This window comes from Schistocerca piceifrons, chromosome 11, assembly GCF_021461385.2.
Source record: "Schistocerca piceifrons isolate TAMUIC-IGC-003096 chromosome 11, iqSchPice1.1, whole genome shotgun sequence".
Lineage (NCBI taxonomy): Eukaryota > Metazoa > Arthropoda > Insecta > Orthoptera > Acrididae > Schistocerca > Schistocerca piceifrons.
In genome coordinates, this window is record NC_060148.1 from 113,262,822 (window position 1) to 113,289,057 (window position 26,236).

Consider the following 26,236-nt stretch of genomic DNA (forward strand, 5'->3'; position numbering starts at 1 on the left):
CTTCATCTCCCTATAACCACTGCAACCTCGACCCACTGCACTCAGGCCTTCCTTTCCCTCTATAATTTTTACCCCTAATCTTCCTTCAATTACAAAACTGGCCAGTTGTTGATGCACCGGAATGTGTTCTATTAACGCAGCTCTTCTTTTAGTTAAACTGTGCTACGAATTTCGTTTTTCCCCTCTTTCATTTAGTATGCCCTAATGTTTTAGTCAATCTACCTAACTTTTACCATTCTTATGCAGAACCTCATATCAAAAGCTTCTATTCTCTCCTCGTCTGAACTGCTTATCATCTATGCTCCGATTCCATGAAAGGCTACACTCTGAATAAACACTTTCAAAAAGGTCTTCCTAGCACTTAAGTTTACGTAGACGTTAACAATTTTCTGTTTCTAAGAAATGCTTTTCTCGCTATTCACAGGCTATATTTCACGTCTGCCCTACCGCGGCCATTATCTGCTGTCCAAAAACGTTAAGTCGCCGGAGTGACCGAGCGTTTCTAGGCGCTACAGTCGGGAACAGCGCGACCGCTACGGTCGCAGGTTCGGTTCCTGCTTCGGGCATGGATGTGTATGATGTCGTTAGGTTAGTTAGGTTTAAGTAGTTCTAAGTTCCAGGGCACTGATGACCTCAGAAGTTAAGTCACATAGTGCTCAGAGCCATTTGAAACATTTGAACAATACACCAAAGCCGGAATCGGCGGTCCGCACTACGTCCCCCGAATACTGTGTTTAGAGCACCCGGAACAAGGAAGGGACCACTACCACCAGAGTAGAAGAATCACCCACCGAGCTACAATCAAGAAAGCTGTCAAAACTACACGCCTCGCCGGACAGCAGTGGAAAGGCGAGGAAACGTACACTGCCGTTACGTACACTAACGCCCAGGGCAGCTAACTGGAGCGTTAGCGGCCACCAGCCAAGAAAAATTACCGCTGGTTGAACTCAATAAACTGTAACAGGTTGAACGCAGTAAATAGTGTTAAGAAGTCGAGGAAAGTAATCAGATCCGCTCTCCCCAAGCACTCCACTCGCTGCCCTTCGCCTTGTCGACACTACGAGCAGCGACACGAACCCAAGTCACTGGTGGATGGCCAGATATCACAATGGTAGAGGTTTCTCTACTTGGATTGAACTGTGTTGTAACACCCCACCCGTTGCTTTTCGGCGTTTTGCGTGTGTTCGCCCCTGACAAACAGCTTACAGAGAAATTGGGAGTGGAACCGTACGCAAAAATGGATAACGCTAGATTTAAATGTGGCCCTGTCACCCCTAATTAATCTGCGGTGGTAGCGTTGATGATGAATCACACCTGTTTTTACTTCCGAACATGAATGGTCCTGAATGAGTGTTTAATGACATCAAACACATACACACAAATAAAATAACGCAAAAGGGTAAATTCAGGATCAACTACTGAAAGTAAAGGCTCTACTGAATCACAGTAATTTTATTATAACCTTCAGATCAATGCTGAATAAAACACAATGAACAATTTACAAAATATCCTCCTGACTGGTTAAACATTCCCGTCTCCTCTATACCTCTTTTGTTGTTACGCAATAACCATCTCCTCTATGTCTCTTTTGTTACGCAACCTACCCTTTTACAATAAACTATGAAACATATCCTTAGGTTTTCTATCTCTTGCTTAATAATAACAAATGAAATCTTTCCTTTGAAATTTATTCTCTTTCTGAGTCTTCGCATACAAATTTAATTGCTGCTTATTAAAAGTGATTTTCTGATTATTTCGACGAAACATAGAATGTGTCGTCGTCGTGGCCCTCAGTCGTTATCTGCAATAACCCGAAACTGTTCCTCACTTTTTTTTTTTTTTTTACTGTTACTGTATCGCCATCTGACTGCTATACCGAACTGCGACATGAATATATTTACTGTTTTACTATACTCTATTAGCTGCTGGTGGGCTGTCATAATAAGTGGCTGTATTTATTACCAAAGCTGACGTTATTCTTTAATTAATTAGACTGAAGTTACGTAAGTAATAGTTACACTTTTTCTTGACAACAATAAAATTTTTGCAAAGTTTTAAGTTGATGGTTTTTGGGATGGATTATAATCAGTAATGCAACATTGCTGGCAAAAATTAATTATATTCTGAAAACGCTTCAAATATTTACTGTTGGTAATGATGTGATTTTACAAACGTTCAAATGGGACTGACTTTTTACAATAATCTTACAACTAGCATTGCGCAAACATACCTTCAGTAGTCTTTAGTGTCGCAAATAAAATAATTCAATAAAATTAGTTCCTCTTATGATAATACACTCCTGGAAATTGAAATAAGAACACCGTGAATTCATTGTCCCAGGAAGGGGAAACTTTATTGACACATTTCTGGGGTCAGATACATCACATGATCACACTGACAGAACCACAGGCACATAGACAAAGGCAACAGAGCATGCACAATGTCGGCACTAGTACAGTGTATATCCACCTTTCGCAGCAATGCAGGCTGCTATTCTCCCATGGAGACGATCGTAGAGATGCTGGATGTAGTCCTGTGGAACGACTTGCCATGCCATTTCCACCTGGCGCCTCAGTTGGACCAGCGTTCGTGCTGGACGTGCAGACCGCGTGAGACGACGCTTCATCCAGTCCCAAACATGCTCAATGGGGGACAGATCCGGAGATCTTGCTGGCCAGGGTAGTTGACTTACACCTTCTAGAGCACGTTGGGTGGCACGGGATACATGCGGACGTGCATTGTCCTGTTGGAACAGCAAGTTCCCTTGCCGGTCTAGGAATGGTAGAACGATGGGTTCGATAACGGTTTGGATGTACCGTGCACTATTCAGTGTCCCCTCGGCGATCACCAGTGGTGTACGGCCAGTGTAAGAGATCGCTCCCCACACCATGATGCGGGTGTTGGCCCTGTGTGCCTCGGTCGTATGCAGTCCTGATTGTGGCGCTCACCTGCACGGCACCAAACACGCATACGACGATCATTGGCATCAAGGCAGAAGCGACTCTCATCGCTGAAGACGACACGTCTCCATTCGTCCCTCCATTCACGCCTGTCGCGACACCACTGGAGGCGGGCTGCACGATGTTGGGGCGTGAGCGGAAGACGGCCTAACGGTGTGCGGGACCGTAGCCCAGCTTCGTGGAGACGGTTGCGAATGGTCCTCGCCGATACCCCAGGAGCAACAATGTCCCTAATTTGCTGGGAAGTGGCGGTGCGGTCCCCTACGGCACTGCGTAGGATCCTGCGTTCTTGGCGTGCATCCGTGCGTCGCTGCGGTCTGGTCCCAGGTCGACGGGCACGTGCACCTTCCGCCGACCACTGGCGACAACATCGATGTACTGTGGAGACCTCACGCCCCACGTGTTGAGCAATTCAGCGGTACGTCCACCCGGCCTCCCGCATGCCCACTATACGCCCTCGCTCAAAGTCCGTCAACTGCACATACGGTTCACGTCCACGCTGTCGCGGCATGCTACCAGTGTTAAAGACTGCGATGGAGCTCCGTATGCCACGGCAAACTGGCTGACACTGACGGCGGCGGTGCACAAATGCTGCGCAGCTAGCGCCATTCGACGGCCAACACCGCGGTTCCTGGTGTGTCCGCTGTGCCGTGCGTGTGATCATTGCTTGTACAGCCCTCTCGCAGTGTCCGGAGCAAGTATGGTGGGTCTCACACACCGGTGTCAATGTGTTCTTTTTTCCATTTCCAGGAGTGTAGTTAGCTGATGTCTCTGTATATCCGTTTATAATCTCTGTAAATCATACCTGGTGGCTGGCAGGCACACTACTCCTCTCAACCTCTCGCTTTAGATCTGCTACCAACTCGCTTCACATCTCGCTTACTACTGACTTCCTACGAACGCTAAAGTCCTGTCTCTCCTGCCAACAATGCTTTCTGGTGCAGACAATCCCTGCTACCATTACAAAATCTATCAATGCGCGGTCTTTCCCGCTCTTTCTTAAAATGTATCCTTACGCGGTCTCTCACGCCCTTTTTAAAATTATACCAATTTGCGGTCTCTCTTGTCAACAATACTTTGGCGCAGACATTCCCTGCTACCACAATTATTTCCAACACGACAAATATTCCAGACCTGAGTTTGAGTCTCGGTCAGCCACACAGTTTTAATCTGCCAGGAAGTTTCATGACGAATATTAATTATTCGTACTTAATCCTATTAATAAAATATAAACATCTTTCATAAATTGTGATTTGACAATAGACAATAGAAATATACACGTCTTACATAACCCTCCACTGGGTTTCCTTAAAATTTTCCTACGTCGTTAAGTCATTTGGGCTTGACGTAAGAAGAAAATTTGATTTTAGAAATATGTGTAGTAATAAGTAAGTTAATGATAGAATATTTCTTTCAACAAAATATACAGATAATATGAGTCAGTAAGTTGGAAGTGTACATCAGGTAGTAAAAGTTATTTATATCTCTGATAGTAATTGATGGCAAAAAATTAGAACACAGTTTATGTTTCATTATAATTTTTATAGTTAAAATTGGCATCTTTCTTTCCATCACATAGCACAACATCAGGTTTCGCCATGTGATTCCGTCGTATCTTTGATCCATAGTTTTAGTGTAACCAAACACTAAGTTAACCATCGAATTGCCTGAGTTGCCGCAGCTACATCAGGTACAGGTTCCAACTCCAGTTGTCCATTAGCAGTGATGGTGTGCATCTTGGTATGCAAGCCCCTATTGACATACATCATGACTGTGTTGTGCATCTTGGTATGCCGACACCTCATAGAAAACATCGTAGATTGAAGTAACGTGGATCACTGTTCACTTTGTTTGTGCTCCAAAACCATGGGGATGCACAGAAATTAAGGTACAAGTATAATCATTTTGTCAAAAGGTACACGGATATGGTTGATACCATTATTACCAAATTTTACATCATCTCTTACCTCTGTGCTCATAAAAATTATCTTTACCGTATTCTTATTTTACGTTTAAATGGACGAAATATGTCACCTTGTGTGACTGTAGAAAAGGTTTATAGTTTTAAACAATTACATGAAAAACACATTTTCTGTCTGTAGTGAATTCAGCTTACAATACATATTACATTACGTGACAGTCAGTAACATAAACAAATATTTCCGTAAGTGGAAATTAGTGGTACATTTAGGCATCAACATTTTAAATGAAATAGACAAGTACCTTTATACAAACTATGTCACTTTCTGTGACTCTAAATGTATCATAATCTGGTGCTCATAAAAATTATTACATAAAGACACTGTTATATTACTTAACAGGTTGTGAATTCACAGTTTTCGAAATATGAAACAACATTTTGACAAAATATGTCCCTTTCCATGACTTCAGTATGTACGGTAATGTGTTCGTCAGTTACGAGTCATATTGTCAGTCGACTACTTATTATGTTTGAGTTGTGTAACACACATCGTCATTGTTATTTAAGAGAAAACATTTGTATTTTACGTTGAGGGCTACTCGGTATGCTGACATTTGGTGTGATCTGTTTTTCTTATGTATGTATCTGATGTAAAAGATATCATGTTCAGTGCAGAAAAAATTTTTGTAATAGCAAAGTACATATAGTAAGCAATTTAATGTGGTTTCTCCATCTGTAGTGTTGCGCTACGCTGTGTCACCTGTTATCAAAATAAACCATTACCAAATTATATTCCTTACATACTAACATCTTCATTCCCCTCTCTCCTTTGTACCTTGTGTCATCTCTCTACATAGCCTATAACTAAATAATCGTTGTTAATAATCATCAGCGCGTGGCATGACACCAATATCTCTCTGTATTACCTATAACAAAATATTCATGGTTAATAATCGTCAGTGCGCGGCATGACTTCAACATCTCTCTGCATCTGGAAAATCGCGTCAGCTCTCGGCATTACCTGTAAAGCATTTATCCACATTTCTCCATGTTCAATACTTGTATTATAATTAAAACTACGTTTATTTTGGTGAATTATGACAACAATGCTGCATGCAGAGGTTCAAGAATACATCTAATTGCTACTACTGTATGAAAATTATTTGTACGTGTTATACATTTACATTTTAAAGCAGTCCTGTTAATTGCTTCACTTACCTTACATAATGTGAAATAAATGTCCTGCGAGAACGCTTCGAAGACTGCTATTGATGTTCAGTGTATTTATCTGCGGTTGCATCGATGTAACCCGTTGTGCACGCAAAATAACCCATTAGTAGCTCACTGTGTTCGGGCTTGCTGGAATGTGTCAAAAAGCTCATTGTTATACTCTGCCTATATGTATCCCTGTAAGAAGGTTTTTCTATTTTAAGAATTTCTTTATGTTTGACATATGACGGTTTCCTATCGATTTTTTTTTTTTTTTTGTTATGAGTGTGTCAATGTGTACTACATTAGCGTGCGGAATATTTCGAATTCTGTACAGTCCTGCGTATAGAAGTTAAAATTTTTTGCATCGTTTCTTTCCTTTATGTGATAGATAATGGGTGCGGACTAGTACCTTATCGCCAACACCGTACTTACCTGCTTCTGCTCTCTCTTCCGACGATCTCCAGCTCGTTTAATGTTCGCTGATGCCATGTCTATTATCTCACAATGACGAAGTCTACGCGTCTTTGGAAAAGTAATCAATTCTGTAAGTTTATTCGGTGGGTCTTTATTCGTCAGTATTATAGTTGGTGAGAGCGTCGTTGACTCATTAGGTATTGCATTTATTACTTCCTGAATCTGTGAAATGCATTCGTCCCATGCGGTATGCTTTCTGCGGCAATAAATTCTACAAAGTTTCCCGATCTCTTTCATTATTCTTTCTGACAGGTTGGAAGAACTGTGACATCTTGATACGTAAACTGGTGTTATGTCCTTACTATCTAACATTTGTTTCCATATGTCTGACCTAAACTGCGGTCCGTTATCTGAAATAACCTTCTGTACATGTCCTACTATTGATAGAAAATCTCTTACAAATGCTCTTGATACTGATCTAGCTCTTGCTTTCCTTAGTGGAGAAAATATTACAAATTTGGATGTCAGTTCTATGGCTACTAGAATATAACTATAACCTTTACATGTTCTGGGCATTTGACCCAAAAGATCTACTGCTGCCATGTGTATTAACATAACCGGTATGATGAGATACAGTGGTGGAATATGTGATACTGTAGTTGATTTAGCTTTCTGACTTATCCTGCAGGATGGTATAACTTTGCGACTGTGTTTTTCCATATTGTTGAAGTGACAATTTTGTTGAAGAATTAGAAAGCATTTCCTAGCTCCGTAATGTGCATAGCTTAGGTGCGTATACCACATCAGTTTGTTTCTGATCCCTTCTGGAATGCATAAAAGCCAATTGTTGCCGTCTGGGTAAGAGCGAGTAAACAGAATATTTTGATGTATAGTGTAATTATGTACGATTTTTGCGTTGCTCTTATCTCGCCAAAGCGTTATAATCTCTTTTAGTGTTTCATCTTTCTGCTTTTCTCTCTCTATGTCCTGTAATGCTGATGATATAAAGTTTTCCAAAGCTACTTGTTTGATATACATAATACTATGGTTGTTGTTCTCGGCGTTCTACGGATCGGAGCGTCGAATGTCAGACCCCTTAATCGGGCAGGTAGGTTAGAAAATTTAAAAAGGGAAATGGATAGGTTACAGTTACACATAGTGGGAATTAGTGAAGTTCGGTGGCAGGAGGAACAAGACTTTTGGTCAGGTGAATACAGGTTTATAAATACAAAATCAAATAGTGGTAATGCAGGAGTAGGTTTAATAATGAATAAAAAAATAGGAGTGCGGGTTAGCTACTACCAACAGCATAGTGAACGCATTATTGTGGCCAAGATAGAAACAAAGCCCATGCCTACTACAGTAGTACAAGTTTATATGCCAACTAGCACTGCAGATGACGAAGAAATAGATGAAATGTATCACGAGATAAAAGAAATTATTCAGGTAGTGAAGGGAGACGAAAATTTAATAGTCATTGGTGATTGGAATTCGTCAGTAGGAAAAGGGAGAGAAGGAAACATAGTAGGAGAATATCGATTGGGGGGGAAGAAATGAAAGAGGAAGCCGCCTTGCAGAATTTTGCACAGAGCATGACTTAATCATAGCTAACACTTGGTTCAAGAATCATAAAAAAAGGTTGTATACCTGGAAGAATCCTAGAGATACTAAAAGGTATCAGATAGATTATATAATGGTAAGACAGAGATTTAGGAAACAGGTTTTAAATTGTAAGACATTTCCAGGGGCAGATGTGGATTCTGACCACAATCTATCGGTTATGAACTGCAGATTGAAACTGAAGAAACTGCAAAAAGGTGGGAATTTAAGGAGTTGGGACCTGGATAAACTGAAAGAACCAGAGGTTGTAGAGAGTTTCAGGGAGAGCATAAGGGAACAGTTGACAGGAATGGGGGAAAGAAATACAGTAGAAGAAGAATGGGTAGCTCTGAGGGATGAAGTAGTGAAGGCAGCAGACGATCAAGTAGGTAAAAAGACGACGGCTAATAGAAATCCTTGGGTAACAGAAGAAATATAGAATTTAATTGATGAAAGGAGAAAATATAAAAATGCAGTAAATGAAGCAGGCAAAAAGGAATACAAACATCTCAAAAATGAGATCGAGAGGAAGTGCAAAATGGCTAAGCAGGGATGGCTAGAGGACAAATGTAAGGATGTAGAGGCTTGTCTCACTAGGGGTAAGATAGATACTGCCTACAGGAAAATTAAAGAGACCTTTGTAGAACCACTTGTATGAATATCAAGAACTCAGATGGCAACCCAGTTCTAAGCAAAGAAGGGAAGGCAGAAAGGTGGAAGGAGATATAGAGGGTTTATACAAGGGCGATGTGCTTGAGGACAATATTATGGAAATGGAAGAGGATGTAGATGAAGACGAAATGGGAGATAAGATACTGTGTGAAGAGCTTGATAGAGCACTGAAAGAGCGGAGTCGAAACAAGGCCCCGGCAGCAGACAACATTCCATTAGAACTACTGACGGCCTTGGGAGAGACAGTTATGACAAAACTCTACCATCTGGTGAGCAAGATGTATGAGACAGGCGAAACACCTTCAGACTTCAAGAAGAATATAATAATTCCAATCCCAAAGAAAGCAGGTGCTGACAGATTTGAAAATTACCGAACTATCGGTTTAATAAGTCACAGCTGCAAAATACTAACGCGAATTCTTTACAGACGAATGGAAAAACTGGTAGAAGCGGACCTCGGGGAAGATCAGTTTGGATTCCGTAGAAATGTTGGAACACGTGAGGCAATACTGACCTTACGACTTATCTTAGAAGAAAGATTAAGAAAAGGCAAATCCACGTTTCTAGCATTTGTAGACTTAGAGAAAGCTTTTGACAATGTTAACTGGAATACTCTCTTTCAAATTCTGAAGGTAGTAGGGGTAAAATACAGGGAGCGAAAGCCTATTTAGAATTTGTACAGAAACCAGATGGCATTTCTAAGAATCGAGGGGCATGAAAGGGAAGCAGTGGTTGGGAAAGGAGTGAGACAGGGTTGTAGCCTCTCCCTGATATTATTCAATCTGTATATTGAGCAAGCAGTAAAGGAAGCAAAAGAAAAATTCGGAGTAGGTATTAAAATTCATGGAGAAGAAGTAAAAACTTTGAGGTTCGCCGATGACATTGTAATTCTGTCAGAGACAGCAAAGGACTTGGAAGAGCAGTTGAACGGAATGGGCAGTGTCTTGAAAGGAGGATATAAGATGAACATCAACAAAAGCAAAACGAGGATAATGGAATGTAGTCAAATTAAATCAGGTGATGCTGAGGGAATTAGATTAGGAAATGAGACACTTAAAGTAGTAAACGAGTATTGCTATTTAGGGAGTAAAATAACTGATGATGGTCGAAGTAGAGAGGATATAAAATGTAGACTGGCAATGGCAAGGAAAGCGTTTCTGAAGAAGAGAAATTTTTTTAACGTCGAGTATGGACTTAAGTGTCAGGAAGTCGTTTCTGAAAGTATTTGTATGGAGTGTAGCCATGTATGGAAGTGAAACATGGACGATAAATAGTTTGCACAAGAAGAGAATAGAAGCTTTCGAAATGTGGTGCTACAGAAGAATGCTGAAGATTAGATGGGTAGATCACATGACTAATGAGGAGGTGTTGAATAGGATTGGGGAGAAGAGAAGTTTGTGGCACAACTTGACAAGAAGAAGGGATCGGTTGGTAGGACATGTTTTGAGGCATCAAGGGATCACAAATTTAGCATTGGAGGGTAGCGTGGAGGGTAAAAATCGTAGAGGGAGACCAAGAGATGAATACACTAAGCAGATTCAGTAGGATTTAGGTTGCAGTAGGTACTGGGAGATGAAGAAGCTTGCACAGGATAGAGTAGCATGGAGAGCTGCATCAAACCAGTCTCAGGACTGAAGACTGTGTATATGTGCGGGATTGGATAGTGTTTTGCTTTGAACGTCTCGTGTGGTATTACCTGAAATTCGTGCATAAATCCTGTCATTGTTCCTGGAACCCTGTTAAAAACTGTTTTATGTTGCACAAGAATATTTTTTAATTCTGTGCACTCTGTGTCGTCTTTTGCTATACTGACTACAACCCTGCGTGTAATTCTCTCTAATACACTATACTCCTGTTCCTCTGCCATGTCTTTATTATGTGTACAGTGTGAGATAACAATCGTTATCCTTAGAATCTGCAATAATCTCGATCCTGTGCAAATTTTGTTCATCTGAGGATACTGTGTTTTGAAATCTCAACGCCACTTCACTGTCTTCCTTCTGTAATGTTAGGTATGACGATTTAAAGTCAATCTTTGCGTCGTACTGTAGGAGAAAATTCATTCCTGATATTATATCAGTTGTTAAATGTGGAACTATCCAACAATTGCTGTGGAAAGTTTGCCCTGCAAAAACAAACGTTAATTGTGTCTACCTTTTGACTTCAATGCTTTTTCCTGGAAATGCTCCCTTAACTTTAGAATACTGGGTAATCATTGTTGCTATTGCATCTGTTAAATGTGTCTTCGTTAATTACGCACATTGGTGAGCCTGAATCAATTATTGCAAAAATACACTCCTGGAAATGGAAAAAAGAACACATTGACACCGGTGTGTCAGACCCACCATACTTGCTCCGGACACTGCGAGAGGGCTGTACAAGCAATGATCACACGCACGGCACAGCGGACACACCAGGAACCGCGGTTTTGGCCGTCGAATGGCGCTAGCTGCGCAGCATTTGTGCACCTCCGCCGTCAGTGTCAGCCAGTTTGCCGTGGCATACGGAGCTCCATCGCAGTCTTTAACACTGGTAGCATGCTGCGACAGCGTGGACGTGAACCGTATGTGCAGTTGACGGACTTTGAGCGAGGGCGTATAGTGGGCATGCGGGAGGCCGGGTGGACGTACCGCCGAATTGCTCAACACGTGGGGCGTGAGGTCTCCACAGTACATCGGTGTTGTCGCCAGTGGTCGGCGGAAGGTGCACGTGCCCGTCGACCTGGAACCGGACCGCAGCGACGCACGGATGCACGCCAAGACCGTAGGATCCTACGCAGTGCCGTAGGGGACCGCACCGCCACTTCCCAGCAAATTAGGGACACTGTTGCTCCTGGGGTATCGGCGAGGACCATTCGCAACCGTCTCCATGAAGCTGGGCTACGGTCCCGCACACCGTTAGGCCGTCTTCCGCTCACGCCCCAACATCGTGCAGCCCGCCTCCAGTGGTGTCGCGACAGGCGTGAATGGAGGGACGAATGGAGACGTGTCGTCTTCAGCGATGAGAGTCGCTTCTGCCTTGGTGCCAATGATGGTCGTATGCGTGTTTGGCGCCGTGCAGGTGAGCGCCACAATCAGGACTGCATACGACCGAGGCACACAGGGCCAACACCCGGCATCATGGTGTGGGGAGCGATCTCCTACACTGGCCGTACACCACTGGTGATCGTCGAGGGGACACTGAATAGTGCACGGTACATCCAAACCGTCATCAAACCCATCGTTCTACCATTCCTAGACCGGCAAGGGAACTTGCTGTTCCAACAGGACAATGCACGTCCGCATGTATCCCGTGCCACGCAGCGTGCTCTAGAAGGTGTAAGTCAACTACCCTGGCCAGCAAGATCTCCGGATCTGTCCCCCATTGAGCATGTTTGGGACTGGATGAAGCGTCGTCTCACGCGGTCTGCACGTCCAGCACGAACGCTGGTCCAACTGAGGCGCCAGGTGGAAATGGCATGGCAAGCCGTTCCACAGGACTACATCCAGCATCTCTACGATCGTCTCCATGGGAGAATAGCAGCCTGCATTGCTGCGAAAGGTGGATATACACTGTACTAGTGCCGACATTGTGCATGCTCTGTTGCCTTTGTCTATGTGCCTGTGGTTCTGTCAGTGTGATCATGTGATGTATCTGACCCCAGGAATGTGTCAATAAAGTTTCCCCTTCCTGGGACAATGAATTCACGGTGTTCTTATTTCAATTTCCAGGAGTGTATTTTGTGACTTTAAATTTATCTGGATTATTGAGTGGCATATAGTTTTCTGCATGATCGGTTTTTCGTGTAACAATGTGTCACACACGTCGTCGAGTGTAATGGCATTCTCCATCGTTATTTTTTCTCTGTCCTTATCCATAGTGTCGTCATTTAGAGATTCATCACAGGCTATCTCTAGTCATAAATGTTCTGACATTTCATTTTCTGTCGGGGAGTGTTGTGTGTTTTCTATGAGCTGTACTGTTCTACCGTTTTGATTATTACTGGTAGGTGGCGGATTAAATCTTGTGTCTGGTACATTCATACGATATCTTGGTTGTTGTGTACTGTTTGAATTTCTATGAAAATTATCGTTGTAGAATGTCCTTTGCGGTCGGTGTTCGTTTTCTCTCCTTCTGTCGTCGTAACTGTGGTTATACGGCGAGGCACGCGTGTTTCACTGAAAAGGCTGTCTTTGTTCGTTTTGTGTATTTTGCTGCCGACCCATGTAATTGTTTGTACCTGTCGTATTTTCTTGGTGATGAGTCATGTGAAATTTTGACCGGTTCAGCATTTCTTGTCGTATATGTGTTGTGGTATTTGCTTGGCTTTGTTGTTGTCTTGATTTGTTGTGTACATTGTTATTACACTGCTGTTCATTGAATCCCTGTGTGTATTCTCAATTACAGTTTTCATTTTCGCTGCAAAAGCGTTTATTATGACTGTTATTGCCAAATCGTGTCTGCTCAAAATTAGTATTGTTTGTCTGGTTTGGGTTATGCCGTGAAAAGTTCTTATTAACAAACGCATAATCTGCCTGGTGTCCCTCTAGCAATTGCAGGATGTCTCTAAATGCGTACACGCTGTCCTTTTGCTGGCCTGTTAATAATGACACTTTTAATGCTCTGGGGAGTTTTGAATTACACAGCTGTATTAATGCGGATTGACTGCATGGCTCATTGAGGTATTGGTTTTGTTCAACCATATACTCGAAAAATTGTGTGATTGTTGGGAAAGTAGAATTCTCGAAATTTGGCAGACTAATTAGCAGATCCTTACTGCTACTCTGTGTGGTATCTGACCAATATGCTGGTAGAAATGCTTCCTGGAATGCATCTACTGAAAAACACTGTCTAGCAATTGGTCGTATTCTTCTCGCTGGTTCCCCTTCAAGAAAACTAATAATAAATTCTAGCTTATGTTGAACTGGCCATGGTGGTGGGAGTGCTGCATTGAATTCTTGGATCGAGTCCAGTGGATGTATTTGCGTCCTGTCGTTTCTAAATGTTTTAAACTTTCTCACTGAAAGGAAATAATGCTTGGGGTCGAAACCGTCATGTCTTTGTGTGTAATTATTTTCGTAATGTTGTGAATATGAATTTGCGTGCCTTTCTGCCTGGTTAAGATCTCCCACTCTCTGAAGTCTACCGACATTATATGTATTGTGCATCTGAGGCACGTCGTAATGGTGTGTGTTCTGTTGGAATTGATTGTTTGCAGTTATTTCTTGTGTGCCAGCTATCATTTGTTGTAAAGAATTGATTTTCGGATGTAACAAATTATTACGTGATTCTAGGTCTGCGATTGTTTGTTGCACATTTGTAATTTTCGTTTCTTTATTATTAGAAATCTGTTGAACTGAGGCTGGTGTAGTGTCATCTGATATACTGTCATTGGTAGTATCTAACAGGTCTATTCTTGTAGTGAGTTCACTGATCTTTTCTGTCAATTCGTTTCGTAATTTACGATTACTTTTGGTTACTTTCTTAAAATCTGCTTTCAAATTTTCTGAGTCTTGATTGATTTCAGTGTGTTCCATTTTGTCAGTTAGTGTCAAAACTTCTTCTGTTAATTTATCCCTAATATTCTGGATTTCAGTGTGTGTCGAAATTTTCGCCTCAATTGTATGTGACTGGATTTCCGTGAGCCTCTCTTGTATTTGATTATTTGTCTCCTTAACCGTTCCGATTTCTTCCGAAATCGAGTGTATGTGATTGTCCACATAAGTTTTTCCCTGAGCTAACACTTTCTTTATGTCGTCATGTCGCTCTTTATTGTTTGTGATAGTTCTTTTCCCTCTTTGTTCTGTGATCGCACCAGTTTGCGGTGACGTATCAAAGAGTTTTCAGTGTGATTGTTAAAACGTTCATTAATGTGAGCGTTTTGTTTAGAAAAGTTCTCTGTCATTGTTTCTCGTATGCTTACCCCGAATGCTAGTTGTTTATCTGTTATGTCTTGAAACTTGGCGTGTAATTCTTGGTTTGATTTTTCAGCGACTGCTTGAATTTCTACTTTGAATTCATGTTTTAGATTTTGGTACATTTTGTCTAATTTCTGATCTGTGTGTGTGCGTTCTGCCTTGATTTCGTTTCTTAGGTCTACTCATTCTTGTGCCCTTCTGTTAAAGTTTTGATTTTGTCTTGTCTCATTTGTAGCAAAAATGTCATTATTGGATCCGTTTCGGATTGACTTCTGTGTGTATTTGTATTCATTGTTAAAGGTTGTACATCTGTGTTCATTTGAACATCCTCAGACGATTGTAATCGTGTCACCTCTTCTGTGCTTTCGGAATTTTTGCCAATAAAACTGTGGTACCTGCTACGCAGATTGTGTAGCTGGGTACCGTTTAAATCTGCTTCGGCACGTAATGGAGTCACACTGTTTAACTGCATTATAGTGGTTTCGTTACTGCAACTATTATGTCTGCTACGGGTAATTTGTGGCTGTGTAGCGTCTATTGTATTTAAAAACAAATTATCTTCCACTAATGTCTCAATATCAGTTGGCATTTCTGAAGTTGATTGTTCGTCAAAAGAATCCATATTATTACTGCTCTCGAATGTCTGTTCACCTAACGTTTCACTACCGCGTTTTTCACACGTATTACTTCTGTCTATTCCTGAAAAGAATTTCTCGTCAGTATTTTCTACACTTTTATCACTTTGAGAAAGAGTAATTATTCTGCGGGACATTGTCTATAATTAACACACGCAACAAAATATATCACTGTTCAAAGCGGATTCAACACTGAATAAACAACGCAGAATCAATAGAGCAAACAGAATTGCCGATGGGCTGTGAATTAAAGGTATACAGTTTAGTATAAGCGTTACGCCACTTAACACTAGCTTATTCATACAATTGTCAGAGTCAGTATATTCATTTTCACAGTAGATGCACTAAAGAGTCTTACCGATTGGATGTCGCCGAGTGAAATCTTCCCGTCTCCTCTACACCTCTTTTGTTGTTACGCAATAACCGTCTGCTCTATATCACTTTTGTTACGCAACCTTCCCTTTTACAGTAAACTATGAAACCTTTCCCTAGGATTTCTATCTCTTGCTTCATAATAACAAATGAAATATTCCCTTTGAAATTTATTCTCTTTCTCAATCTTCGCATACAAATTTAATTTCTGCTTATTAAAAGTGATTTTCTGATTATTTCGACGAAACGTAGAATGTGTCGTCGTCGTGGCCCTCAGTCGTTATCTGCAATAACCCAAACTGTTCCTTAACTTTTTTTTTTTTTTCTCTTACTGGATCGCCATCTGACTGCTACATCGAACTGCGACGTGAATATACTTACTCTGGTTTACTATACTCTATTAACTGCTGGTGGCTGTCATAATAGGTATCTGTATTTATTAACAAAGCTGACGTTATTCTTTATTAACAAAGCGGACGTTATTCTTTAATTAATTTGACTGAAGTTACGTAATACATAGTTACACTTTTTCTTGACAACAAAAAAAAAAATTGCAAAGTTTTATGTTGATGGTTTTTGGGATGGATTATAATCAGTAATGCAACATTGCAGGCAAAAATTAATTATTTTCTGAAAACGCTTCAAATATTTACTGTTGGTAATGAAATGATTTTACAAGCGTTCAAATGGGACTGACTTTTTTACAATAATCTTACAATTAGCATTGCGCAAACATACCTTCAGTAGTCTTGCGTTTCGCAAAGAAAATAATTCCATAATATTAGTTCCTCTTATGATAATAGTCAGTTGATGTCTCTGTACATCCGTTTATAATCTCTTGTAAATCATAGCTGGTGGCTGGCAAGCACACTGCTCCCAAAGTCTAATATATACAGTCGCGACACTCTCGCTGATTTTTGTCATACACTGCGACAACAGCGCCCCTAGCGGTGGAGAAGCTACGCTGCTGAATACGGTATTCAGTAAATGTAAACAGTAGTGTTTGTATTCATTTTTGACATGGTTTTTACGAAAGACAGCCTATGTAGCGCAATCAGTTGCAGTAATAATAGGAAGAAGACACCACATTTGTCATTCTTCAGGGTTCCTAAGGACCCTGAGAGGTATGAATTGTCACATTAGAGCGCTCTTTATTTACGATTTTTTTCTAAACTGTATTGAATTACTGTATTTGTTTTTCTTTTTTTTAGCAATAAATGGTTAAAAAATAGCAGAAGACAGGACCTGCTGCAAAAAGATGTCCTTTCTTTGCACAATAACGTGAAGTTTTGTGCATTACATGTCGAGTCAAACCGTTTCATGAGCGCGGAAAAGAAGACATTGGTATGGAATGCAGTTCCTACGTCACTTGGCGTGTCGAATAAGCCACAACTAGTGACGATGAAGAGAAAATTGCCATACAAACGTGAAAGTAAAACAATAAAACTGTTTCCTGACGCAGAAGAAGCAGCTACCACAAATGTTCCTACACGAGAGACATATATAAAATCACTAACAACGGAATCTGCAACACAGGCATCTTTTGAAGATGAAATGCATAGATTACGTGAAATTATTTGCGTGTTGGAAAATCGTGTGAAATATATAAACGTGCAAATCATTAGACTTTGTACAAAATTACTACGTGACAAGGAAAGTGCCCATCGTAAGAATAAACTGCAACCGCAACGTCACAGGACACAAGTACAAAAGGACAATCTCAGATTAAAAAGTATTGGTTCCAAGTACTTGAAAAGAGATGCTCTCAATTTATTGATAAGCCAAATCAGTATACCACTGAATGGAAAACGTGGTGCGAGATGGAAATATGAAACTAAATTATTTGCACTTCATTTGTTGTATAGTACTCAGGCATACAGTTTTTTATCACACTGTTTTAGCTTTTCATCAGTACGTACCTTACAAAGGTATGTGGAAGATATGCAGTTAAATTGTGGGATAAATAATAACATATTTCATCCTGTAAAGCAGAAAGTGCAGCAGTTACCAAAAACTGATATCATTGTTAATTTGTCTGTGGATGAGATGTCACTAATGGAAAATTTGATATATGACAGCTCTAGGGATCGTGTTATTAGATTTGAAGACATGGGTTTGATACGTACATCTGTGGTTGCCAATACTGCATTAGTTATGATTAACGGAATATTCTCAAATTTTAAACAGCCATTAGTATATTATTTCTCTAAAGGACCAGTAGGAGCCACCCACCTGACGCACATATTTTTTAAAGTTCTCAAAAAGCTCACAGAGATAGGTTTGATTGTAAAAACACGTGTCACTGACCAAGGCTTGAATTTTGTGGAGTGGAGGCAGAGAGTGGGTATCACACCAGTTAATCCATGCTTAGTACACGAAGGGATTAAGATCTACTTTTTTATGATACCCCACACTTGATAAAAAGCATACGTAATAATTTATTCAGGTATAACATTATCCACACAACAGATGAAGGATGGATTGGCACTGCTCCATGGAAGGACATTTGTCAGTCATACTCAAGTGATTGTGAAAGGAAGTACAAGTTGGCCCCCAAGCCCACTAAAAGGGCTGTCCAACTGCTAGCATTTTCAAAAATGAAGGAAGCACTGCAGTTCGTGTGTTGAGTAATACAGTAGCAGCAGGCACTGAGACACTTGTTACTTGTGGCACCATATCATCATCTGCTACAGCTACTGCAGATTTTTACCGAAAAGTAAACGATATTTCTGACAAATTTTCTGTACATTCTGTTAAAGGGCCTGTATCCTTAAGGAACTTCATTACAAGTGCCTTTCACATTATTAAATTCAGGAATCAAGACTTAGTCTGTAGGAGCAAGAGAAGAAATAAAAAAGTGATGAAGCTGGCTCATTTGGGTTGCTAAAGTGTTAGAACAGACTCATTCATTTAATTTTATTTTCGTTAAATGTATCAATGGGATATAATAAAGTTTTAAAACAGTCATGGATTTTATTGAGAAAACCTGATACCACAAAGAATAAGGTGGAAATTGTATTTTTGGAAGCAGGCCTCCTGCAAAGCAGAACATAATGAAAAGTGATGTGTCGCTTCATTTTTACACTTGATATGTGGGATACACAGCGTGTATTCTCTTACTTTCAGTGAAATAAGTGCGACTGTATGCTGCTACTTAATTATTTCTTCAAGAATATGTTGCAGCTTATGTCGCTTCATTCAATTGTTCGTGCTCTGTTTATTTATATTTGAGGATCATTTATGTCTCTTGCTGTTCTCCTAACACTTGTGACGCAAAAATATACTAACTATTTTGTAAATTACGTACAAATTAAAAAACAAACATTATTTTTACGTCGCATCTGCCGTCAGAGGAAGGCGAGCTTTCTGGCCGCTAGGGGCGCTAGTGTCACTTGAACTGTCAAATGGTAACAACTTTCACAGCAGTGAGTGTCGCGACTGTATATATTAGACTGTGCTACTCCTCTCAAACTCTCGCTTCAGACCTGCTACCAACTTGCTTCACATCTCGCTTACCACTGACTTCCTACGAACGCTAAAGTGCGGTCTCTCTTGCCAACAATGCTTTCTGCTGCAGGCAATCCCTGCTACCATTACAAAATGTATCAATGCGCGGTCTCTCCCGCTCTTTTCTTAAAATGTATCCTTACGCGGTCTCTCCCGCCCTTTTTAAAATTATATCAATTTGCGGTCAACAATACTTTGGTGCAGACATTCCCTGCAACCACAATTATTTCCAACATGAGAAATATTAATTTTTCCTACTTAATCCTGTTAATGAAATACAGTCCTGGAAATGGAAAACAGAACACATTGACACCGTTGTGTCAGACCCACCATACTTGCTCCGGACACTGCGAGAGGGCTGTACAAGCAATGATCACACGCACGGCACAGCGGACACACCAGGAACCGCGGTGTTGGCCGTCGAATGGCGCTAGCAGCGCAGCATTTGTGCACCGCCGCCGTCAGTGTCAGCCAGTTTGCCGTGGCATACGGAGCTCCATCGCAGTCTTTAACACTGGTAGCATGCCGCGACAGCGTGGACGTGAACCGTATGTGCAGTTGACGGACTTTGAGCGAGGGCGTATAGTGGGCATGCGGGAGGCCGGGTGGACGTACCACCGAATTGCTCAACACGTGGCGCGTGATGTCTCCACAGCACATCGATGTTGTCGCCAGTGGTCGGCGGAGGGTGCACGTGCCCGTCGACCTGGGACCGGACCGCAGCGACGCACGGATGCACGCCAAGACCGTAGGATCCTACGCAGTGCCGTAGGGGACCGCACCGCCACTTCCCAGCAAATTAGGGACACTGTTGCTCCTGGGGTATCGGCGAGGACCATTCGCAACCGTCTCCATGAAGCTGGGCTACGGTCCCGCACACCGTTAGGCCGTCTTCCGCTCACGCCCCAACATCGTGCAGCCCGCCTCCAGTGGTGTCGCGACAGGCGTGAATGGAGGGACGAATGGAGACGTGTCGTCTTCAGCGATGAGGGTCGCTTCTGCCTTGGTGCCAAAGATGGTCGTATGCGTGTTTGGCGCCGTGCAGGTGAGCGCCACAATCAGGACTGCATACGACCGAGGCACACAGGGCCAACACCCGGCATCATGGTGTGGGGAGCGATCTCCTACACTGGCCGTACACCACTGGTGATCGTCGAGGGGACACTGAATAGTGCACGGTACATCCAAACCGTCATCGAACCCATCGTTCTACCATTCCTAGACCGGCAAGGCAACTTGCTGTTCCAACAGGACAATGCACGTCTGCATGTATCCCGTGCCACCCAACGTGCTCTAGAAGGTGTAAGTCAACTACCCTGGCCAGCAAGATCTCCGGATCTGTCCCCCATTGAGCATGTTTGGGACTGGATGAAGCGTCGTCTCACGCGATCTGCACGTCCAGCACGAACGCTGGTCCAACGGAGGCGCCAGGTGGAAATGGCATGGCAAGCCGTTCCACAGGACTACATCCAGCATCTCTACGATCGTCTCCATGGGAGAATAGCAGCCTGCATTGCTGCGAAAGTTGGATATACACTGTACTAGTGCCGACATTGTGCATACTCTGTTGCCTGTGTCTATGTGCCTGTGGTTCTGTCAGTGTGATCATGTGATGTATCTGACCCCAGGAATGTGTCAATAAAGTTTCCCCTTCCTGGGACAATGAATTCACGGTGTTCTTATTTCAATTTCCAGGAGTCTATAAACATCTTTCATAAACTGTGATTTGACAATAGACAACAGAAATATACACGTCTTTCACTGGCAATGGCAGTGAACTATGTTAAAATTGCTCCAAAACGCGATCTCTTGTAACTTGGCTCACCGAGTGACATCGACAGAAAACGTAAAATACGAAGAACCACTACACCCCGAAGTACCGTGAAACCCCTGTGGAAACAGCAATTGCACGTGATCCAACTATTTAACGTTACTCCTAACACAGGCCGAAGCGGGAGCGATCTCACCGTAATGTTCCTGTTGCAGCGGCGGTCTCCGACGGCGACGGGGAGGCTGAGCGGTTGGCGTGTGGCGTCTCGGAAAGTACACTCCTACACTACTCGGATCTTCCCGGCAGCAAAGAGCTGGCGCCGCTAACGTCCATTCAGAATGAAAAAACAAGACGGGAGACGACTTGGCTAACGTCCTCTCAGTAAGAGAGCCCAGAACGGAAACCACTATCGAGAGTCCAGCAAGATCGCTCTTCACCTTTTTTTCTCCCCTCAACTTTTACCCAGCGAATCACATCACTAGAAGCTCTTAAAATACCCAGTTTGTCAGTGCCGACCAATGTACGGCCTGAGAATACGTGTCTTTTCCACCATTCTTTTATTTCTACAAAATTTAACAAGTAAACTCCGCCCTCGCCGGCTGGGAAGAAACACAGCTGTGGGCAATAACACGTTTACTAGACGTTTCCTCCCAAGAGACCACTCGAGATTTTCCCGGCAAGATTCCCCGTCGTAGCGAAAACAGATTCTTGGATTGAAAGTTTGTTATTCGGAACTCCTGGCCTGCCCCACTTGAGTTACTCGAAGGCGTAAAATTAGTGGGTCATAGGCGAGAGCACGCACAGGAAAGCCCGTCCAGCTATCCACTGCTCTGTTTTGGTAAACACTTGAACACCTGCAGGCGAACGTCCTTCAGAGTTTGGTGACCGCTGTAGCCTCTCTAAACGGATTACAGAAATCCCCCAGTTAACCATGCATTCCGTCAGGCCGTGGCCTTCGGTGGCTATGGGGGACGTAGCCGAGCTCTATCTCGCGTACTGCCTTTCCGCAAAATCTTATAGTTACAAAATCGCGTAATTCTCGCGTGCCGATGCCTTTCCACGTAGATTTCCTACACCGCAATTTAGAGTGTTACTCCAACAAAACCTGAAGTTCAAATGGTTCAAATGGCTCTGAGCACTATGGGACTTAACTACGGAGGTCATCAGTCCCCTAGAACTTAGAACTACTTAAACCTAACTAACCTAAGGACATCACACACATCAATGCCCGAGGCAGGATTCGAGCCTGCGACCGTAGCGGTCGCGCGGTTCCAGACTGTAGCGCCTAGAACCGCTCGGCCACTCTGACCGGCAAAACCTAAAGTGTCACGTTAAATCGACTCATGTAAGGTGCAAGGCCGTTGCCACCTTACAGTACTCATCTTAAAGCTTGCTGGATCCGGTTTAGGACGAGGTCGTGCACCCTCGTGACCACAGCTCTTCCATCCGGCTGTCCATGCGTGCCGCCAGCGGTCCTGGCGTGTTCTGACACTGCGCAGACCTGGCTCCTCCTGAGACCCCAGCTGAACTGCCCACCCACACGACCCGGAAATCAACGACGTCACTCCAAAGATAGTGAAACAGTTACTGCATATCGATAACCACCGCTGCTGCCACTAACGGACAGGCAACGCTTGCGGAACAGAGTGGCGCCCAGTCAGCACGAGAGGAAGACAAACAACCGCAACTATGGCAACTGAACGATACGGTCTGGCCTGCAACAGAGGGCGTAACCGTACAGACAGCACCAACGCGAGCCGCAGCACGGCTCAAGAACACGTGAACTTCTTTGCATGTTAGTTGGACATAAGCTGGAAAACAGTAATGCTAGACAACGCGGTAGACAAGTGTACTTCCATACGTCCTCGAGCTGGCTTCTCTGACCTCAGGATGTGTACACTCTTACAGAAACGTCCTGTATAGATTAGGAACAGCAGACAGCCTGCAATGGCAGCGGCCTTGCCGTAGTGCTAACACCGGTTCCCGTCGGACCACCGAAGTTAAGCGCTGTCGGCCTGGGCTAGCACTTGGATGGGTGACCACCTGGTGTGCTAAGCGCTGTTGGCAAGCTGGGTACACTCAGCCCTTGTGAGACAAGCTGAGGAGCTACTTGATTGGGAGATAGCGGCTTCGGTCTCGGAAACTGACATACGGCTGGGAGGGTGGTATGCTGACCACATGCCCCTCCATATCCACATCCAGTGACGTCTGTGGCCTGAGGATGACACGGTGGCCGGTCGGTACCGTTGGGCTTTCCAAGGCCTGTTCGGGCAAAGTTTTGACGTCTTACAATACTTAATTTCGGAACGTCAGATATGACTTTTCTTGATGACTTTCTGACGACTATTACGAGCTGTAATCTTTCTGTATATCTGAAGATTATAGCGGCTATTACCAACGCTGGGATTCAAACCCAGGCCTCCCGCTAACTAGGCCACCCTCGTGCAGTGGCTGTGCACAACTACACAGACTCCCCTAGCACGTCTCCGACCTCACTCCAAACCCCCATTCACGGTCAGCCCACTTGGTATCCCCCATAAACTCGAACCGCGAACCGAGATCGAATCCCAGCTTTGGTACAAATTTTCATTTGTCGCTTCACTCTGCCTATATACATGACACATTTTTGGGTCTTAGAAAGGGCCCCACAACCATACAGTTTCATTTGACGGGAACACACGAACCCAGTCGCACAGCCGAGACGATACTCCATAGGCACGTAGTTTGATCAGAAATTAGTGTGAGGAACGGTTTCGTCTCCTGAAAACCTAGAGATACGGAATCAGTGTGAGATCCTCAACCGATAGCATTCAATACATACCTTAGATTAGATTCAGTTTTCGTTCCATAGACCCAAAAAGTTACATGACCCTCTTAGGTGTGGAACATGTCAGAAAGTATAACACAAAAACATTTGAATGTAGTACTTACTACTGTGTTCATTTGTCAGGAGATTGTCGAAATAGGTGAATACAATGCGGTTAACTGGAACAGCTATTATTTACAGAATTAACACGCTGTTAGAATGAAACAATGTTATGCACTATTAATAAATTTATCATACACAAAATACCTAAACTTTACTGAAATATAACAGACATTTTTACTTAAGCTGGCTTGACAGTCTCTGTTAAGATACTCATCTACAGAGTAGAAGGCGTTGCCTGTCAAAAAGTCTTTCGAACTCTGTTTATACCGTGTTTTATCTGAAATCATAGATGCTGATAAGTAACTGATTTTAGGTCTTTATGTAGATTGTTCTTATTCCTAGAATAGATACTATGTACATCTACATCTACATTTATACTCCGCAAGCCACCCAACGGTTTGTGGCGGAGGGCACTTTACGTGCCACTGTCATTACCTCCCTTTCCTGTTCCAGTCGCGTATGGTTCGCGGGAAGAACGACTGTCTGAAAGCCTCCGTGCGCGCTCTAATCTCTCTAACTTTACATTCGTGATCTCCTCGGGAGGTATAAGTAGGGGGAAGCAATATATTCGACACCTCATCCAGAAAAACACCCTCTCGAAACCTGGCGAGCAAGCTACACCGCGATGCAGAGCGCCTCTCTTGCAGAGTCTGCCACTTGAGTTTATTAAACATCTCCGTAACGCTATCACGGTTACCAAATAACCCTGTGACGAAATGCGCCGCTCTTCTTTGGATCTTCTCTACCTCCTCCGTCAACCCGATCTGGAACGGATCCCACACTGATGAGCAATACTCAAGTATAGGTCGAACGAGTGTTTTGTAAACCACCTCCTTTGTTGATGGACTACATTTTCTAAGGACTCTCCCAATGAATCTCAACCTGGTACCCGCCTTACCAACAATGAATTTTATATGATCATTCCACTTCAAATCGTTCCTCACGCATACTCACAGATATTTTACAGAAGTAACTGCTACCAGTGTTTGTTCCGCTATTATATAATCATACAATAAAGGATCCTTCTTTCTATGTATTCGCAATACATTACACTTGTCTATGTTAAGGGTCAGTTGCCACTCCCTGCAACAAGTGCCTATCCGCTGCAGATCTTCCTGCATTTCGCTACAATTTTCTAATGCTGCAACTTCTCTGTATACTACGACATCATCCGCGAAAAGCCTCATGGAACTTCCGACACTATCTACTAGGTCATTTATATATATTGTGAAAAGCAATGGTCCCATAACACTCCCCTGTGGCACGCCAGAGGTTACTTTAACGTCTGTAGACGTCTCTCCATTGATAACAACATGCTGTGTTCTGTTTGCTAAAAATTCTTCAATCCAGCCACACAGCTGGTCTGATATTCCGTAGGCTCTTAGTTTGTTTATCAGGCGACAGTGCGGAACTGTATCGAACGCCTTCCGGAAGTCAAGAAAAATAGCATCTACCTGGGAGCCTGTATCTAATATTTTCTGGGTCTCATGAACAAATAAAGCGAGTTGGGTCTCACACGATCGCTGTTTCCGGAATCCATGTTGATTCCTACATAGTAGATTCTGGGTTTCCAAAAACGACATGATACGCGAGCAAAAAACATGTTCTAAAATTCTACAACAGATCGACGTCAGAGATATAGGTCTATAGTATAGCGCATCTGCTCGACGACCCTTCTTGAAGACTGGGACTACCTTTGCTCTTTTTCCAATCATTTGGAACCTTCCGTTCCTCTAGAGACTTGCGGTACACGGCTGTTAGAAGGGGGGCAAGTTCTTTCGCGTACTCAGTGTGGAATCGAATTGGTATCCCGTCAGGTCCAGTGGACATTCCTCTGTTGAGCGATGCCAGTTGCTTTTCTATTCCTTGGACACTTATTTCGATGTCAGCCATTTTTTCGTTTGTGCGAGGATTTAGAGAAGGAACTGCAGTGCGGTCTTCCTCTGTGAAACAGCTTTGGAAAAAGGTGTTTAGTATTTCAGCTTTACGCGTGTCATCCTCTGTTTCAATGCCATCATCATCCCGGAGTGTCTGGATATGCTGTTTCGAGCCACTTACTGATTTAACGTAAGACCAGAACTTTCTAGGATTTTCTGTCAAGTCGGTACATAGAATTTTACTTTCGAATTCACTGAACGTCTCACGCATAGCCCTCCTTACGCTAACTTTGACATCGTTTAGCTTCTGTTTGTCTGAGAGGTTTTGGCTGCGTTTAAACTTAGAGTGAAGCCCTATTTGCTTTCGCAGTAGTTTCCTAACTCTGTTGTTGTACCACGGTGGGCTTTTCCCGTCCCTCACAGTTGTACCCGGCACGTACCCGTCCAAAACGCGTTTTACGATTGCCTTG

The 26,236-nt window shown here is 42.9% G+C and overlaps 1 pseudogene; it reads left to right on the forward strand.

Moving 5' to 3' along the window:
• Window positions 1–22,909: 22,909 nt before the first annotated feature.
• Window positions 22,910–23,027, forward strand: LOC124720636 (annotated as a pseudogene).
• The last annotated feature ends 3,209 nt before the right edge of the window (window positions 23,028–26,236 follow it).